The following is a 12048-nucleotide window of genomic DNA, read 5'->3' as shown; positions in this document are numbered from 1 at the left end:
TACCTATGAGTTTCCATTGGATTGATAGGCCAGGTACTGTCTTTTGCTTTTGTTTGGCCATGTTGTGTGCGCAGTCATTAGGATTATGTAAACTAATGTAGAATCAGTTTTCCATTTCACTGTGTTGGTGTAGTGGTAGGCTCTTTGCTTGGTCTGCAAGAGGTTGTGGGTTTGACTCTGAGGCAAGGCCCATGGACTTTGTATGACTGCATGTAATGGCCTCGTTCAATGGATTGTGTTACCTATGAGTTTCCATTGGATTGATAGGCCAGGTATTGTCTTTTGCTTTTTATTTGGCCATGTTGTGTGCGCAGTCACTAAGATTATGTGAATTATTGTAGAATCAGTTTCCACTTCTCTGTGTTGGTATAGTGGTAGTCTCTTTGCTTGGGCTGCGAGAGATTGTGAGATTAACTCTGAGGCAAGAAAATATGAACCCCGGCACACTGTATGGTTTCCCACGAGAAAAACGGACACAAGTTCAGTAATCTTGATCTATTTTTTCTTTTTATTGTGAAGAAAATTCGCATAGTAGAAAGTCCACCTCAAGACAACGTTTCGGCATCAAGCCTTCATCTGGTCGGACAATCTGACTTTAATACATTTTACATGTGGAAAAACGTACAGAGAAAAAAATTGTGAGAATCATAAAAGACATACAGAGTGTGAGAAACGACAATAGTACATACGACCTGATTTAGACATATGTGAACACAAGATATAGAGACCAATGTCATACTAAATAAAGTAATTCTGAATAAAGTAGCTCTGAATATCTAATGACGAGGGATTAGGAAAACGTCTGTGAAAAGTATTGTGCTATATGGAGTCTAGGCTTAGGGGGATAAGATGCTCACCCATCTACGTCCGCATCCAGTGAGACGAGGATGGTAAAGAATTAGCAAAGGGTGTTTGCCTAAGAGGGAAGAGAAGAACGAGAAAAAAAAGAAAGAAAAAACATAGTAAAGGATTCTGTCTTGGTGTGATCTATGGATTGACATGGGGGAGGGAGAGAGGAGAAAAAGGGAGAGAGGACGGTGGAAGGGGAAAGCCATGCCTACCTGCCAAAGACCAGGGTCTAATGCACGTAACCCGTTGCGTAGGTAATATGTTGTGTAGGGTAATCCTATGGATGAGATGAATTGGATCAGTGAAGCCAATAAAACAGCAGCATATGTAAAGGTCGGGAATTCTATCTGGACACATAGGTATACCTGCGGATAGGGTTGTGACCTAAAGACCTAGTCACTGGTATGAGTATCCAATGGTCAGATATGTCAGAATTTGAATGTATTAGGTTCTAGAAGAAAATATACAAATTGAGAGAATATGGTAACAGGTTACTACATATCATTTGGAGAGGAATAAGGTGTAAGGGAACATTTGTAACATAAAAAGGTCACACCAGGTGAAGTACTCTATTGATTTGAACACAGGTAGTGTCATACAATAGTGTTTCGGGTATTATCCCTCTAAGGGAGATGAAAAATTATGGTTAGGGTGACCATATATACGAAAAGGTATGTGTCCGTGAGAACAGTGATGACATGGTATATGAAAGCACTGGCGATAGTGGACAAACATAATGACGTACCTGCGAGTCAATTGATAGCTGTAAACGTAGTAACGGGTATAGGAACCCAATGGTAAAGTATGTCAGACATCAAAGTTATAGATTCTAAAAAAGGGGGAATGTATAAGGGATAAACGAGATATGCTGCCTGGAAAAAAACAGGCACGTTGGGGCACACATACCATTAAGTGACATCACCCGGTGTAGCCGTCAGTTAATGCCAGCACAGATAATGTGGTAATGCTTCCGGTATTATCACTATGCGGGAGACAAAGGGTATAATTAGGGTGGGAGAATCGGGCCATTGGAACGTATACCAAGTAGGGGGATCTACCTTGATACGGAATAAACTATATTCGGGGATTAGACGTATTCTTGGTAGTGCCAAGGGTCCGGCCCAGTCTGTAACTCAAGATAGAAAATAGTGAATAGGTATCCTGTCACATAGGGGATTAATAGTGAGATATTACCGTTATATGTGGAAGGCTGGATCGAGTTCAGGATCTGGGTGTAGGAGCCTCGAATGTGGAAAAGGTATCTGGGCAGGGTGACCTGGCCAGGTAAGAAGAAATGGAAGGCAGGAGAGAGGAGAAGAAGACTATGAACAAGCATGAATAAGATCATGAGATGGGGATGCCGAAGTGTGTGGGCGAGCCACTTACCCTCCTTGTGTGGATGATCGTGCGTTCTGTGCGTCCTGTGCTGGTGGCGGCGCAGCCTCCGTGTTTAAATGGATGGTGCAATCAGGGGCGTAACTTCCGGTGATGACTGGGCGGAAGTGATGCGTGTCGGCGTGAACCGCACGCCGCGCATGCGCAGACAGCACGGATGCTTGTAGTGCCATGGATCATGGGAGCGGTACGTCATATCCGGTATTTGGAATGCAAGGAAGTGCTGGTGGTGGAACGCAAACAGCGCATGCTTATTGGATTCGGTATACTCTGGTGGAAAAAGGTGCTAGAAAGAGTGCTGTGCCGCTCCAATATAATGGGAAGCCATCGTCGGTATATCGGGTGAGGTAGGGCACTGGTGGAAAATAGTAGAGGTGCCTATGAACGGGACGGATAGTTCTGTAAACAAAATGGAAGGAGAATTAGAAATTTATCCAAAGCACAATAACACATACCAAAAGAAAGGTTAATCGGATCAATAAGATATAGGTACTATAATCTCTAAAAAAGGGAGAGATCCAAGTACTATATGTATACTAAGCACAAAAGCAAGTCATAGTGAAATGATAAAATAATTAATGAAAAGAACATTACAGAGGTCACACTTAGAGACCTGATTCGTATTTTCGATTGAGCCCATGGGGTTCCATGGTGCCCAAAATGTGTATCCATCTAGCTTCTAGTTCAAGGAGGCGCTTGATTCTATTGCCCCCTCTACGGTTCACACAGACCTGATCAATCACTTGATACCTAAGTTGGGAAACATTATGTGCCACTGTCAAAAAGTGATGAGGAATGGGTAATAATGTACGTCCGCAGCGAATATCGGATTTATGTTTGTTTATGCGGTCTCGGACATGTTGGGTAGTCTCACCAACATATCCGAGACCGCACGGACACTTGATGTAATAGATAACGTATGAACTGTCACACGTATAAAAATTCTTGATGTGAAAGATTCTACCGGTTCTAGGATGCGTGAATGTGTTACCTCTGGTAACGTTGGAACATTGCGCGCAACTCAGACACGGAAAGGTCCCGAACTGAGGATTACCAATAAACCGTTGCCGGGGAGAGGTGGTGGCGGAACCTATGTCTGCCCGAATGAGCTTATTTATCAGATTTGGAGATTTCTTATAACAGATTAGTGGTGGGTTATGAAATTCCTGGATGTGGGGATAGGACATTCCCAAAAGTGGCCAGTGTCTGAGAATAATGTTCTTGAGTAAGGGAGAAAAAGGATGGTAGGTGTTAATAAAATAAATACGATTCTTGGTGTCATGTGCTTTCACTGAGGATGTTATGGTCTTCTCGGCTATTTCCTGGGGATACCCCCTCTGGATAAATTTCCCACTCATTTCTTGGTGCCTGCTGGCTCTGGTCTCATTGTCACTAACCAATCTATCCACTCTCGTGTGCTGTGAAATGGGTAGGGACCGCTTGGTATGTCTTGGATGATTACTGGTGTAGTGAAGAAGACTATTACGGTCTGTGGGCTTGATGTAGATGTCGGTGGACAGTAGGCCTGTGATGTCTTTAATGACTAGACAATCCAAGAAATTGATCCTGTCAGGATCATGGTGTATGGAGAATGATAGACCTGGTAGGAAGCTGTTGATGTCCATATGGAAGGTGAGTAAGGACTCAAGATCACCATTCCAAACCATAAATATATCATCTATGTAGCGACGCCATAGGAGCGCGTGCTGAATAATGAGTGGGTGATTATGTACAAATTTTTCCTCAAAACGCGTCATGAATATGTTAGCGTAGGGGGGTGCAACATTTGAGCCTATTGCAGTCCCCCTGCGCTGAACATAGAATTGATCCTGGAACAGAAAGTAATTCTGTTCCAAGATGATAGTAAGCATGTCTATGCAGAAAGATCTGTTGTCGGCTGGTAAAGTGGTATACTGTTCTAGAAACCAGTCCACTGCTGAGAGTCCTATGTCATGATCTATACTAGTGTATAAACTATTGACGTCCATTGTTACCAAAAGGGATGATGGTGGTATCCGGTTTAAGTCTGTTAGGATTTCAAGAAAATGGGAGGTGTCTTTGATGTATGATTGGGTAAGTGGAATGAAAGGGGATAGAATTCTCTCAATAGTTTTGGCTACTGGTGAGAAGACGGAATCAGTAGAAGCTACGATAGGTCTGCCAGGTGGGTGAGTGAGATGTTTGTGAATTTTAGGGAGAGTATAAAAGACAGGAATGACGGGGTGTGAATTATGAAGGTAGTCTCTAAGTTTCTGATCAATGGTACCTAAATCAAAGTGACGTTTGGCGACAGAGGTAATCAATGAGGCAATTCTGGGAGTGGGGTCGCTACCAATGGGTTCGTACGTCAACCGATCTGACAACTGTCCCTGTATTTCGGAAATGTAATATGTCCGATCAAGGATGACGATGGCGCCACCCTTGTCGGCCGGTTTTATGATAATAGATGGATTGTTTTGAAGGGAGTTGAGTGCCCTGGATTCCTCTACTGTGAGGTTATGTTTAAGATGGAAATCTCCTGTGGAAATCTTTTTATTGAGTGCACTAACATCATTGGATACTAAAGAGACAAACGTCTCTACCGGATGGTATGATCTGGGCGGCATATAAGAGCTGGGAGATTGAAGATCAAGACCTTTTAAAGAAAAACACAGGTTATTAGAATCAGGTGTTACATTCAGGGTATTACTCTCACTCATCTTATCAAAGTGCGTCTTAAGGCGAATAGATCTAAATAAGCGGTTGAGTTCTTGTTCAACTCTAAACGTATCATATTGGGGAGTGGGACTAAACGAGAGCCCTTTCTGTAGGACTAGGTATTCGGTGGGGGACAGGGTATAGGACGAAACATTGTAGACCAAATCGGTTTTACCTGCGACCTCGTCCATACCCGATCCTCCCGGTGATAACGTGTGGTGTCTGCGTCCCCTCCTCGTCTTCTTCCTGACTGACGACGTTGCCCTAAAAAATGGGACTGTTGGCGAAGTGGTCGATAATCGTTGTCCGAACTTCCCGAGGAGGAGTAACCTGTGAATCTCGAAGGACGCCTTGTGCTGAACGAGTCTCCTGATCGCCATCGATAGACAGAGCCTCTCGTATAGTCCTCCTGGTCCCTCTGAAATTTCTGACGTTTTCTACTCTCTAAATTCTTCCTAAAGTCGGTGATGAGATCCTGAGTTTTGTTCCTAAGTTGATCAAACTCTGTGGTAGGGAGGACCTGTTTCAGCTGAATTTCGGTGGTCTTGATGTTAGTGGAAAGTTGTTCAATTTCTTTATATAGGTAATCGATTGTCAGGGTGATGATGTCCATAGAGCATTTATTTAATATGGCTTCAAACTTGTCACAATATTCATTGTTGTCAGAGAACAAAGTAGGTCTTAATGAGACACGTAGGCCCCGTGGTATGCGTTTCGTGCGGTGATATTCAGCCAATGTGCATAGATGAAGGTCAAATGCCGCGTGCCGCTGACACTCCTTTTCATAATCCCTCCTTCGAATCTCATCCGTCGGTATATTGAGAAAGGAGCTTGATGTTGTGACTTTGGAAACTATGTTACTAGTCTCTTCGTCATTGTATGAAAAGACTGAAAAATTGGGTTGAGACATTCGCTCAAATCAAGATTGTCGTACGAATCTGGGAACCAAGGGAGCTTAGGTCAAATAATGTCAATAAGAAAGAGTAGGACCTAGCATCACCTATTAGGACAGGTGCTCTGGGAAAAAAATCGTAGAGAAGAAAATATGAACTCCGGCACACTGTATGGTTTCCCACGAGAAAAACGGACACAAGTTCAGTAATCTTGATCTATTTTTTCTTTTTATTGTGAAGAAAATTCGCATAGTAGAAAGTCCACCTCAAGACAACGTTTCGGCATCAAGCCTTCATCTGGTCGGACAATCTGACTTTAATACATTTTAGATGTGGAAAAACGTACAGAGAAAAAAATTGTGAGAATCATAAAAGACATACAGAGTGTGAGAAACGACAATAGTACATACGACCTGATTTAGACATATGTGAACACAAGATATAGAGACCAATGTCATACTAAATAAAGTAATTCTGAATAAAGTAGCTCTGAATATCTAATGACGAGGGATTAGGAAAACGTCTGTGAAAAGTATTGTGCTATATGGAGTCTAGGCTTAGGGGGATAAGATGCTCACCCATCTACGTCCGCATCCAGTGAGACGAGGATGGTAAAGAATTAGCAAAGGGTGTTTGCCTAAGAGGGAAGAGAAGAACGAGAAAAAAAAGAAAGAAAAAACATAGTAAAGGATTCTGTCTTGGTGTGATCTATGGATTGACATGGGGGAGGGAGAGAGGAGAAAAAGGGAGAGAGGACGGTGGAAGGGGAAAGCCATGCCTACCTGCCAAAGACCAGGGTCTAATGCACGTAACCCATTGCGTAGGTAATATGTTGTGTAGGGTAATCCTATGGATGAGATGAATTGGATCAGTGAAGCCAATAAAACAGCAGCATATGTAAAGGTCGGGAATTCTATCTGGACACATAGGTATACCTGCGGATAGGGTTGTGACCTAAAGACCTAGTCACTGGTATGAGTATCCAATGGTAAGATATGTCAGAATTTGAATGTATTAGGTTCTAGAAGAAAATATACAAATTGAGAGAATATGGTAACAGGTTACTACATATCATTTGGAGAGGAATAAGGTGTAAGGGAACATTTGTAACATAAAAAGGTCACACCAGGTGAAGTACTCTATTGATTTGAACACAGGTAGTGTCATACAATAGTGTTTCGGGTATTATCCCTCTAAGGGAGATGAAAAATTATGGTTAGGGTGACCATATATACGAAAAGGTATGTGTCCGTGAGAACAGTGATGACATGGTATATGAAAGCACTGGCGATAGTGGACAAACATAATGACGTACCTGCGAGTCAATTGATAGCTGTAAACGTAGTAACGGGTATAGGAACCCAATGGTAAAGTATGTCAGACATCAAAGTTATAGATTCTAAAAAAGGGGGAATGTATAAGGGTTAAACGAGATATGCTGCCTGGAAAAAAACAGGCACGTTGGGGCACACATACCATTAAGTGACATCACCCGGTGTAGCCGTCAGTTAATGCCAGCACAGATAATGTGGTAATGCTTCCGGTATTATCACTATGCGGGAGACAAAGGGTATAATTAGGGTGGGAGAATCGGGCCATTGGAACGTATACCAAGTAGGGGGATCTACCTTGATACGGAATAAACTATATTCGGGGATTAGACGTATTCTTGGTAGTGCCAAGGGTCCGGCCCAGTCTGTAACTCAAGATAGAAAATAGTGAATAGGTATCCTGTCACATAGGGGATTAATAGTGAGATATTACCGTTATATGTGGAAGGCTGGATCGAGTTCAGGATCTGGGTGTAGGAGCCTCGAATGTGGAAAAGGTATCTGGGCAGGGTGACCTGGCCAGGTAAGAAGAAATGGAAGGCAGGAGAGAGGAGAAGAAGACTATGAACAAGCATGAATAAGATCATGAGATGGGGATGCCGAAGTGTGTGGGCGAGCCACTTACCCTCCTTGTGTGGATGATCGTGCGTTCTGTGCGTCCTGTGCTGGTGGCGGCGCAGCCTCCGTGTTTAAATGGATGGTGCAATCAGGGGCGTAACTTCCGGTGATGACTGGGCGGAAGTGATGCGTGTCGGCGTGAACCGCACGCTGCGCATGCGCAGACAGCACGGATGCTTGTAGTGCCATGGATCATGGGAGCGGTACGTCATATCCGGTATTTGGAATGCAAGGAAGTGCTGGTGGTGGAACGCAAACAGCGCATGCTTATTGGATTCGGTATACTCTGGTGGAAAAAGGTGCTAGAAAGAGTGCTGTGCCGCTCCAATATAATGGGAAGCCATCGTCGGTATATCGGGTGAGGTAGGGCACTGGTGGAAAATAGTAGAGGTGCCTATGAACGGGACGGATAGTTCTGTAAACAAAATGGAAGGAGAATTAGAAATTTATCCAAAGCACAATAACACATACCAAAAGAAAGGTTAATCGGATCAATAAGATATAGGTACTATAATCTCTAAAAAAGGGAGAGATCCAAGTACTATATGTATACTAAGCACAAAAGCAAGTCATAGTGAAATGATAAAATAATTAATGAAAAGAACATTACAGAGGTCACACTTAGAGACCTGATTCGTATTTTCGATTGAGCCCATGGGGTTCCATGGTGCCCAAAATGTGTATCCATCTAGCTTCTAGTTCAAGGAGGCGCTTGATTCTATTGCCCCCTCTACGGTTCACACAGACCTGATCAATCACTTGATACCTAAGTTGGGAAACTCTGAGGCAAGGCCCATGGACTTTGTATGGCTGCATGTAATTGCTTAGTCAAATGGACTATGTTGCCTATGAGTTTTCATTGGATTGATAGGCCGGATACTGTTTTTTGCTTTTGTTTGGCCATGTTGTGTGCGCAGTCACTAGGAATATGTAAATTAATGTAGAATCAGTTTCCCACTTCTTTGTGTTGGTGTAGTGGTAGGCTCTTTGCTTGGGCTGCGAGCGGTTGTGGGTTCGACTCTGAGGCAAGGCCTATGTACTTTGTATGGCTGCAAGTAATTGCCTAGTCCAATTGACTGTGTTACCTATGAGTTTCCATTGGATTGATAGGCCAGGTACTGTCTTTTGCTTTTGTTTGGCCAAGTTGTGTGCGCAGTCACTAGGATTATGTGAATTAATGTAGAAATATTTTCCCACTTCTCTGTGTCGGTGTAGTGGTAGGCTCTTTGCTTGGGCTACGAGAGGTTGTGGGTTCAACTCTGAGGCAAGGCCCATGGACTTTGTAAGGCTGCATGTAATTGTCTAGTCCAAAAGACTGTGTTTCCTTTGGATTAATAGGCCAGGTACTGTCTTTTGCTTTTGTTTGGCCATGTTGTGTGTGCAGTCACTAGGATTATGTGAATTAATGTAGAGTCAGTTTCCCACTTCTCTGTGTTGGTGTAGTTGTAGGCTTTTTGCTTGGGCTACGAGAGGTTGTTGCTTCGACTCTGAGGCAAGGCCCATGGACTTTGTATGGCTGCATGTAATTGCATTGTCCAATGGATTGTGTTACCTATGAGTGCCCATTGGATTGATAGGCCAGGTACTGTCTTTTGCTTTTGTTTGGCCATGTTGTGTGCTCAGTCACTAGGATTATGTGAATTAATGTAGAATCAGTTTACCACTTCTTTGTGTTGGTGTAGTGGTAGGCTCTTTGTTTGAGCTGCGAGAGATTGTGGGATCGACTCTGAGTCTAATGGGCCCCACATAGCCCTCCATGCAGAATAATGGGCCCCACATAGCCATCCATACAGAATACTGTGCCCCACATGGCCCCCCATACAGAATAATGGGCCCCACATAGTCCACTATACAGAAAAATGGACCCCACAGAGCCCTCCATACAGAATAATGGGCCCCACATAGCCCTCCATACAGAATGAGCCCCACATAGCCCTCCATACAGAATAATGTGCTCCACATAGCCCTCCATACAGAATAATGGGCTGCACATAGCCCTCCATATAGAATGAGCCCCACTTAGCCCTCCATATAATATAATGGGCCCCACATAGCCCTCCATATAGAATAATGTGCTCCACATATCCCTCCATACAAAATAATGGCTCTAAGATAGACCTCCATATAGAATAATGGGCCCCACATAGCCCTCCATACAGAATACTGTGCCCCACATGGCCCCCCATACAGAATAATGGGCCCCACATAGTCCACTATACAGAAAAATGGACCCCACAGAGCCCTCCATACAGAATAATGGGCCCCACATAGCCCTCCATACAGAATAATGTGCTCCACATAGCCCTCCATACAGAATAATGGGCCGCACATAGCCCTCCATATAGAATGAGCCCCACTTAGCCCTCCATATAATATAATGGGCCCCACATAGCCCTCCATATAGAATAATGTGCTCCACATATCCCTCCATACAAAATAATGGCTCTAAGATAGCCCTCCATACAGAATATTGTGCTCCACATAGCCCTCCATACAGAATAATGACCCCACATAGCCCTCCATACAGAATAATGGGCCCCATATAGTCCTGTATACAGAAAAGTAGACCCCACATAGCCCTCCATACAGAATAATGGCCCCACATAGCCCTCCATACAGAATAATGTGCTCCACATAGCCCTCCATACAGAATAATGACCCCACATAGCCCCCCATACAGAATAATGTGCTCCACATAGTCCTCCATACAGAATAATGACCCCACATAGCCCTCCATACAGAATAATGGCCCCACATAGCCCTCCATACAGAATAATGGACCCCACATAGCCCTCCTCCATACAGAATAATGGGCCCCACATAGCCCTTCATACAGAATATTGGGCCCTACATAATCCTCCATACAGAATAATGTGCATCACATATACCCTCATTATAGACCCCAGTATAATCTTCACTGTACACAGGTCCTGAATATACAAGGAGGTGGCTGTATAGACCCTAGGTATAGACCCCAGTATACATCTTACTGCAAAAGGGTCCTGTATATAAAGTGGAGGAGCTGTTTATACCCAAAGTATAGACCCCAGTATACCTCTCACTGTACACAGGTCTTATATATACAGGGGAGGAGCTGTATATCCCCCAAGCAGGCCCGGACTGATCATAGAGCAATTCTGGCAAATGCCAGATGGGCCTGTCCCTGTAGTGGGCCGGTGCCTATAGTGGGCCGGTGTGTCTGCAGTCACCGCCGCGTGGCGGTGGTGGTGCAGTTGACTGCAGCTTCCTCCTTCCTATGCAAATGTATTTGCGTCTTTCAGATGTAAATACATTTGAACAGTGCGCCGGGACTGGGCCCCGCCCCCGACGTGCAGCAACGTGATGAAATCAGCACCTTGCTGACGTCATCACAGTGCTGCGGGCGCCACACAGGAGACATCAGGAAGCGGTATGCGCTCCATGGAGGAGCCGAAGAGACAGGTGTAATTAATGGGGATGAGTGAAGAGGGGCTGAGGACACATAACGGGGAACACTTGTGAAGGAACACAGCTTTGTGACAGGTAGAGGTGGAGTACTGTATTCCAAGGGAAGGGGGGGAGGCAGGAGTAGGTAGTGTAATTTGTGTGTGTAGGGGGTGATGGGGGGTGCATTGTATTGTGTCTGGGGAGGGGGTAATAGAGGGTGCATTGTATTCTGTGTGGGGAGGGGGTAATGGAGGGTGCATTGTATTGTGTGTGTGTGTGTAGTGGATGATGGGGGGTGTATTGTGTGTGTGTGTGGAGGGGAGGGGTAATGGAGCGTGCATTGTATTGTGTGTGTGTGTGTGTGTGTGTGTGGGGGGGGGGGGGGTATTGGGGGTGCATTGTACTCTGTGTGTGTGTTTGGGGAGAGGTAATAGGGGTGCATTGTATTGTGTGTGTGTGTGTGTGTGTGTGTAATGGGGTTTCATTGTACTGTGTGTATGTGTGGGGAGAGGTAAGGGGGGTGCATTCTATTGTATGTGTGTGTGTGTGAGGGTAATGGGGGTGCATTGTATTGTTTGTGTGGGGAGGGGTAATGGGGGTGCATTGTAGTGTGTGCGTGTGTGTGTGTGTGTAATGGGGGTGCATTGTACTGTGTGTGTGTGTGTGGGGAGGGGTTATCGGGTTGCATTGTATTGTGTTTGTGTGTGTGTGTAATGGGGGTGCATTGTACTGTATGTGTGTGTGTGTAAGGGTAATAGGGGTGCATTGTACTGTATGTGTGTGTGTGGGGAGGGGTAATGGGGGTGCATTGTATTGTGTGTGTGTGTGTGTGTGTGTGT

The 12048-nt window shown here is 44.5% G+C and overlaps 1 long non-coding RNA gene across 1 annotated transcript; it reads right to left on the bottom strand.

Annotated features, from left to right (window-relative positions):
* Positions 1–1238: 1238 nt before the first annotated feature.
* Positions 1239–1905, bottom strand: LOC142295116 (uncharacterized). Its single transcript, XR_012751368.1, has 3 exons — positions 1756–1905; positions 1595–1678; positions 1239–1300 (listed from the first exon to the last, which is right to left on the bottom strand). It is a non-coding gene; the product is annotated as an uncharacterized LOC142295116 (long non-coding RNA).
* Between the last annotated feature and the right edge of the window lie 10143 nt (positions 1906–12048).

Source organism: Anomaloglossus baeobatrachus, chromosome 3 (genome assembly GCF_048569485.1).
Source record: "Anomaloglossus baeobatrachus isolate aAnoBae1 chromosome 3, aAnoBae1.hap1, whole genome shotgun sequence".
Taxonomy (NCBI): domain Eukaryota; kingdom Metazoa; phylum Chordata; class Amphibia; order Anura; family Aromobatidae; genus Anomaloglossus; species Anomaloglossus baeobatrachus.
This window is presented reverse-complemented; position numbering and strand designations above follow the sequence as displayed.